The following is an 8,147-nucleotide window of genomic DNA, read 5'->3' on the forward strand; positions in this document are numbered from 1 at the left end:
GCATTGCACAAGTGTGCCTTGAGGTTACTTAGGAGTATAGTACCCTTATGGTAGATAAGCTTAAGAGTTCACCATGTATATAGACTATGATTAAGATGACCAAAATGGGGTACTTGGCTTGGGTGGTATTATGGGATGCTATTCATGCTTTGCACATGTATGCTTTTGAGGTTACTTGAGAATGGTTCTATTATGGTCTAGATGACTAAGAGTCAATTATGCTTATATGATGCTTATGTTTGAGACTTTTCTTATTATGGTTATGACTTTTCTCATATGATCATTCACTATGTCTTATGTTGACTTATGTTTATATGATGCTTATGTTGGAGACTATGCTATGACTATGTTATTATCTCTTATGCTTATGTATTATGTTGACTAACAATTTTGAGATGCTCTTATGTTGTTGTGCTAGATTTCATACTTGGTACATTTTGTATAACCCATACATTGCCTACATTATAATTAAATGTAGGGTTTCGGAGATTGAGTTCCTTTGGAGGCTAGGTTTCTATGGAGCAAGAAGAGTTGAAGAATTGGTGAGTCCTCATAGCGTCAAGGACAAACCCATTATTTCCCTTTGTGTCATTTCTTTATGTTTTAGACTTTTATATGGGTTGCGTCCCAAGAGTTTTATTCAAGAGTTATGTTAGATGGTTTTAGACAAAATCGTAGTAAAGACTTCTGCTTGCTTTATGAAAATATTTTCGATTGTATGGATAAATGAAGTTTTAAATTTTCTGTACTTTTCTATTATATTATGAAATGAAATGCTAAGGGCTTATATGAGACCCCTTCAGGGTAAAATACACCATGTTACGTCTAGGGGTACCCCTGGGTCATGACTAACTTTGTAATCAGAGCACAGGGTTAGGATTGTCTCAAACCACGTCTAGTAGAGTCTTGTTCATAAATGTGAAGCGCGCCACATTTATGAATAGGAGGCTATTAGATGCTTAGGAAAATCTCACTTCTTCATTCTCTAAGTCGAGCCATAGAGTTTGGCTTTAGTAGGCCCTTTTTTCTAATCTATGCCCGTTATTTTCAGGGTATGGCTAATACAAGGACAAATGCTAGGAGAGAAGAGAAAGGCAATATGGACCAAGAGGTTCCTCTCCAAGTTCCTCCCCAAGGTCCTCCTCTAGCTCCAAATGACCCTCCAATTGAGAATGTCACTCTTGCGGAGTTTAGGGCTTCTATGCAATTGTTGGCTCAAGCCTTGACGGCGCAAGCCAATAGAGAGGTGGTGGCTCTCGCAAACGCAATAAGAGGGATGGGTGCTTCTAGGGTAAGAGAGTTTTTGAGGATGAACCCTCCAGAGTTTAGTGGCTCCAAGGTGGAAGAGGATCTGAATGGATTCATAAAGAGGTTTATAAAGTGTTAGCTATCATGGGGGTGACTTCGATAGAGAAAGTAGAGCTAGCCGCTTACCAATTGATGGATGTTGCCCAAATTTGGTATGAGCAATGGAAATATACTAGGCCGGTAGAAGCGGGTCCTATAGAGTGCGAAACATTTAAGTCGGCATTTCAAGATAGGTTCTTCCCCCGAGAGTTGAGGAAAGCTAAGATGGAAGAGTTCATCAATCTTAAGCAAGGTACCATTAGTTTTAAAGAGTATGCCTTGAAATTTACTCTTTTGTCTAAGTATGCTTCATCTTTGGTAGCAAATCCAAGGGATATGATGAGTAGGTTTGTGACGGGTGTGTCCAAATTAGTGTCAAAAGAATGTCGTACGGCAATGCTCAATGATGATATGGATATATCATATCTTATGGTGTATGCTCAACAAATGGAGGAAGATAAGTTTGATGAGGCAAGATCTAGGGAGAAAAAGAGGTATAGGATGGAAAATGATAAGTATTTTCATGATGGGTCCGATGGACATGGTCGTTCTAAGAATCAACAAAAGTTCTCCCGATAAGGTTTTTCTAATGCACCTAAGCATAAGGATGAGAGTGTATCTAACCTTAGGCCACAAGGGATGAGTAATGAGCCCCTATGGTCCCCTTGCACTGGGTGTGGTAGGAGACATGAGGGTAAGTGTTCAGCCGGTAAAGATGGTTGCTTTAGTTCTAGTGAGAGTGGCCACATGATGAAAGATTGTCCAAAGGCTAAGGTTACAAGAAGAGAGGGTAAGCAAGTTGCCTCTAGTAGTGGGGATGTGGAGCCTCAAAATAAGAATAGGTTTTATGCTCTCGAATCTAGAGAAGATCAAGAGTGATCTCCTCATGTCCCTTCCGGTATGTGTTTTATACTTTAGTAAATTTCTAGATTTCTTTTCTTTTGTGACTTGTTATGTTGGACTTTGAAGTTGTCCTTAGTATGAATGATGTTTAGAAGAACTTGTGTAGGCTTACTCCCAAGGAGGAGTTAGTGTGCCTATCTAGTAAGGTTATTATGTGATTATGTGTTGCCATGATTTCCTTATATGCATGTTCATAAAAATGTGTAGGTCTTGTTAGAAATGACTTATATGCATTGTTTTGCCTCATGATTATAGCATTTTTGAGTCAATTTTCATTTAGGATCCATAAGTGTATGTTGAGCATGTTTTATCTAGGAGATGTTAGTTCCTCCTTGAAAATGAGTAGATATAGATTTTCATGCATTTTGTGTTGGTAGAAGTAGTTCCTACTCCCTTGTGTTGCATTGATTATGTTTAGCTTGGAGTTGAAGTTTTCCTCCTTGGTCGTGTGCGTTTAGATGTATTGCATGCATGATGGGCTGCTAGTCTAGAGTCGTTTCCTTTAATAAATGGTTAGAAAGGTCATTCAAGGAAGAATGTTCCCAAGGAGGAGATATTGTAATACCCCGGAAACTAGTAGACCTAACTAGAGCCTTAACCTAGGGTTCTAGAGTTTATGTTGAAGAATAGAGTCGTAGATGAGACTTCCCATACTTAGGATAAGGGGTTTAGGGGTCAAACATCAAGGCACGTGTTACACCCGGTAGAATAGAAGACCACCTAAGGTTTGGTATAGGGTTACAAGGGCAAGTGCCAAGGCAAGGGGGCCAAGCCTAAGCCAATGGTCAAGGCTGCCCAACCTTGACCAAGCACTGCCCCAAGGTTCACGACCAGTGGTCTTGACCATGGTACGTGAAGGGGCTTGTGAAGACCCCTTATAATGGTGGTAGGCAAAGCCCTTAGGCCTAACTACTGCCTAGGGTCCATGACCATCACCACGACTTGTGATCTTGTCCATAGATCATGGGAGGTCTCATGGGAGGTCTCATGGTCTTCCCTTAGGCTTTTAGTGGGCCAATACATTAAGCCCTAGCAACTTCCCTAGGACCATGGGCAGGACCACGGCTCATGGTCTTGACCACGGCCCATGAAGTCCTCTCGTGGTGCCTGGGAGTGGGCTGCCTTAAGAGGGGTTTTTAGTAAATTCCTTTTTAGTTATAACTGGAGGGTCATTTTATATGGACTTTATTCACCTATATGGACTGTTTTAAGTCATTAACCACCCCAACTATGTCATTTAGAATGAAAACCCAAAAACACCCTCCTCTCAAATATTTCTCTCTCTAGAAAACCAAAGACTTGAAGAAGAAGATAGAGCTTGAAGCTTGGATCAAGAATAACCTCCATTGTTGAAAGCTTGTGTTAGGGATTTCATTAAAGGTATGTTTAGCTTATTCATCTATGGGTTCTTCCACCCATAGAGCCCCCTAGAAATCCCCCAATCGTGAAATCTAAAACACAATTCTAGCTAGGGTTCTTCTTACATTGTGGGTAGAGTTTGGGTATGATTCCAATCTAGTGGATAATACCCAATTATGATTGATTTATCTTTGTTTAGTGATATTATGGTGAATTTATGTGATTTTTATGGTAAACCCTAGTCTAAATTAATGAATGTGACATGTGTGGGTTTAGGTCACTAGAGGTGAAATTGAAGGTTCAAAGGTGATCTTCTTAAATCAATGTCATGAGTAGTAATTGTTCAAATTTAGGAGCATATAATCATGAATTGAACCTAGACTTTATTGAATATGAAGGATCTTGACTTGTAAAGATGAAATTGAACCTTTATGATGAATTATCACTAGAATCACGTAGTAATGAAGAATGTGGTTGAATGTCTTGTCATCTAGATATGAATGATGATAGAATGAAGTCAAGCTTGAGAATAAGGCTTGTAGTTATCAAGGTTAGGGCTTTGGGGGTAAAGCCAATATGATGTGACTTTGTTGTATATTATTGAAAGTCCAATCTCATATACACACACTTATGCATGAATATGCTAAGAGATCCAAGGTTCTCTCACATAGAATGATTCTAGGTTGGATTTATAACCTAAAATTAATCAAAGCATGTTAGACTAGAATAGCTTAAAGTTTTGATATATGATCCTTTCATGTGTAGCTTGACTTGGTAGGACAAGACCATTTCATGGTAGCCTAGGAGTGGAGATTTATACTCTCCTATGGATATCTTGAACTAGCATAGAAAAAATGCATTTCATGGTAACTTAATTTGGTTGGGCTAAGACCATTTCATGGTAGCTTTAGGATTAAGGACATATACTCTCCTAATGGTAGCTTGGGATTGAAATTCATACTCCCCTAAAGATAGCTTACATTAGCATATTGGTGTGCTTGTAAGGGTAGCTTGAGTTAGTAGTACTTATGGTAGCTTGGGATTGAGAATCAAACTCTCCTAAAGATTGCTTGCATTAGCATTATGGGATGTGTTTCAGGGTAGGTAGGATGGGACATTTGCACCCTTCTTTAAATATCTTGGACTTGCATGATAGTATGCCCTCCATGGTAGTTTTACTTAGCATAATGTAGACATGTTAGTTACATTATTAGCTTGGTCTAGCCTAGTAAGGTGTTATTCCTTGGTAGCCTTGAATTGATGACTTGTGCTCATTCATGTGTGATGTCTTGCCTTTTACTAAGAATAGAAGTACCATAAGTGAATAAAGGCAAATAGTCAATAAGGACTAGTCCCCAACTAGTGAACATTCGTGATAGCCTAAAGGAGTACTTAGTGTTTGATAGTAGTATGGGATGCTATTCATACATTGCACAAGTATGACTTAAGGCAAGGTATGAAGGGTTCCTTTACATAGTATAGTTTAGCTTGGGGTGTTGCTATAATTGCCTTCCAAGAAGTGATTGACTAAAGGTGATAGTTCCTTTGTCTACGTGAAGAAAGCCAATAGTGAGACCAAAGGAGGGTGAATATGACTAGGTTGACTTCAAGGTTATGCTTAGTGTGAAGGGTAGTATGGGATGCCTTTCATGCATTGCACAAGTGTGCCTTGAGGTTACTTAGGAGTATAGTACCCTTATGGTAGATAAGCTTAAGAGTTCACCATGTATATAGACTATGATTAAGATGACCAAAATGGGGTACTTGGCTTGGGTGGTATTATGGGATGCTATTCATGCTTTGCACATGTATGCTTTTGAGGTTACTTGAGAATGGTTCTATTATGGTCTAGATGACTAAGAGTCAATTATGCTTATATGATGCTTATGTTTGAGACTTTTCTTATTATGGTTATGACTTGTCTCATATGATCATTCACTATGTCTTATGTTGACTTATGTTTATATGATGCTTATGTTGGAGACTATGCTATGACTATGTTATTATCTCTTATGCTTATGTATTATGTTGACTAACAATTTTGAGATGCTCTTATGTTGTTGTGCTAGATTTCATACTTGGTACATTTTGTACTAACCCATACATTGCCTACATTATAATTAAATGTAGGGTTTCGGAGATTGAGTTCCTTTGGAGGCTAGGTTTCTATGGAGCAAAAAAGTGTTGAAGAATTGGTGAGTCCTCATAGCGTCGAGGACAAACCCATTATTTCCCTTTGTGTCATTTCTTTATGTTTTAGCCTTTTATATGGGTTGCGTCCCAAGAGTTTTATTCAAGAGTTATGTTAGATGGTTTGAGACAAAAGTGTACTTGCTTTATGAAAATGTTTTCGATTGTATGGATAAAACAAGTTTTAAATTTTCCGTACTTTTCTATTATATTATGTTATGATATGCTAAGGGCTTGTATGAGACCCCTTCGGGGTCAAATACACCATGTTACGTCTAGAGGGTACCCCTGGGTCGTGACACTAATTTAGTAGTGAAAGAATGTCATACGTCCATGTTTGATCATGATATGAATAATTCTCGCCTTATTATTTATGCTCAACAAATTGAGGAGGAGATACTAAAACGGAGAGTTGGGGAGAAAAAGGGGTCTACAAAGGATAATGGTGGTTCCTCTCATATGAAGTCCGATGGACATGGTCGTCCTAGATGTCAACAAGGGATCTCCGAACAAGTTCCTTCTAGGATTTCCCCAAGATTTAACTAAGAGAGGGTGTCTAACCTTAAGCCTCAAAGAGGGAGTAATAGTAAGTCTTTGTTGCCTAAACCTACTTGCACTAAGTGTGGAAGGAAGCACTATGGTAGATGACTAGCCGGCATGGAGGGTTGTTATGGTTGTGGAAAGAGTGGTCACAAAATGAGAGATTGCCCGATACTTATGGCTAGAAGAAGAGAGGGTGAGCAATTTGCTCCTAGTGATTCGATTATGGATGCTCCAAAGAAAAATAGGTCTTATGCTCTCCAAGCTAGAGGTGAACAAGAGAGTCCTCCGAATGTTGCTACCAGTATGTGTTTTATGCTTATTTAGATTCTGGGATTGCTTGTCTTTTTTGACTTAATAGACTTGGTGTCATGGACTTTGATATTGTCCTTGGTATGAATGGGTTGCATTATTGTTATGTTTATTTAATGGTAGAACCCGACTTAGTCATGATGAGTTTTGGGGTATGTTGAAAGGTTTGATGAATAGGGTGTTTTGGTAATGCCTAGAAGTGTTGAATGAGTAGGCTCCTCTAAAGGGTAATAGTGTAATTCACCATGACTTAGAATCCTCTTGTGTGATGAATGTGAAAGCTTAGTAATAATTTGATCCGACCTTAGAGTTGAAGGAAATAGTGCTTAGAAAGTCTGTATAGGCTTACTCACAAGGGGGAGATGGTGTGCCTAGATAGCAAGGTCGTTGATTATTCTTAATGTTCATGATTTGTGTTTTTGAAAGTTTAGTCCCCGTTTTGTAAATACCCTAATGATATCTTCGACTGGCAAGTTAAAAAATAGAAGAAACAAGGATGTTGCTTCCATGAAAATGCTAAGGAGTGATCTTTTAGTGAGGGTTTTAATTGAGGATGCTACTTGGGAGGCCAAGGCTAATGAGATGTCCCGATATCCTCATCTTTTTTTCTTGTATTCCTCCTTTAGCATTGAGATGGTGAGTTCCTCATGGTTAGTTCTTTATGTGAAGTCATGTGTGTTCTAGATGTTTTCATGATTTCCCTTGTGTTGTGCATGTTCATGTAAAGCTTGTGTTTTTGAAAGAAAATGAGTTTGCATGCTTGATTTCCTCATGTTGTTGTGCATTGAGTATAAGTTTCCTATTTGACTACATGAGATGAATCGACGAACATGTTTTGATATGCTTTTTGAGAGTAAATTGCATTTAGACTCCATGATAATTGTTGAGTATTCATTAAAGCTTGGAGAAGGTAATTCCTCCTAAGGACATGAGAAATGTTGAATTTCATGCATTTTGGGTTGTTAGATGTAGTTCCTACCTTCCATGTGATGCATTGAACATTTTTAGCTTAGAGTTGATGATTTCTGTTTGGTTGTGTGCATTTAGACGAGTTGCATGAATGATGGGTTGCTAGTCTAGAGTTGTGACCTTAAGAAGTGCTTAGAACATCATTCGAGGACGAATGAACCCAAGGGGGAGATATTGTAACACCCCGAACGTAAATAGAGGGTTTAGCATGTTGAAGCATGAAGCTGTCACTCACGAGGGCCATCCATGCCTCGTCGTTGGACCCACACTCTTTGGGAAGCCTCGTGGATGAGCCCCCAAGAAAACTTCCCAAGGCAATGACCTACGGCAGGACCCATGCCCCGTGGATGGGTTCACGCCTCGTAGGTGGGCTCCGTAGGTCAAAGGCCAACTTTAGAGTTTCAGACCCCAAACCACGCCCAACCAGTACGGGCCATAGGTCAACCTACTTGTCACGACCCAAGCCTAGGGCCTAGACGTGACCGGCGAATGGGGAACCCGAAGGAACCCCAAACAAGCCTCATAGC

The sequence above is a fragment of the Solanum tuberosum genome, unplaced genomic scaffold, assembly GCF_000226075.1.
Source record: "Solanum tuberosum cultivar DM 1-3 516 R44 unplaced genomic scaffold, SolTub_3.0 scf00258, whole genome shotgun sequence".
In the NCBI taxonomy this organism is placed as follows: domain Eukaryota; kingdom Viridiplantae; phylum Streptophyta; class Magnoliopsida; order Solanales; family Solanaceae; genus Solanum; species Solanum tuberosum.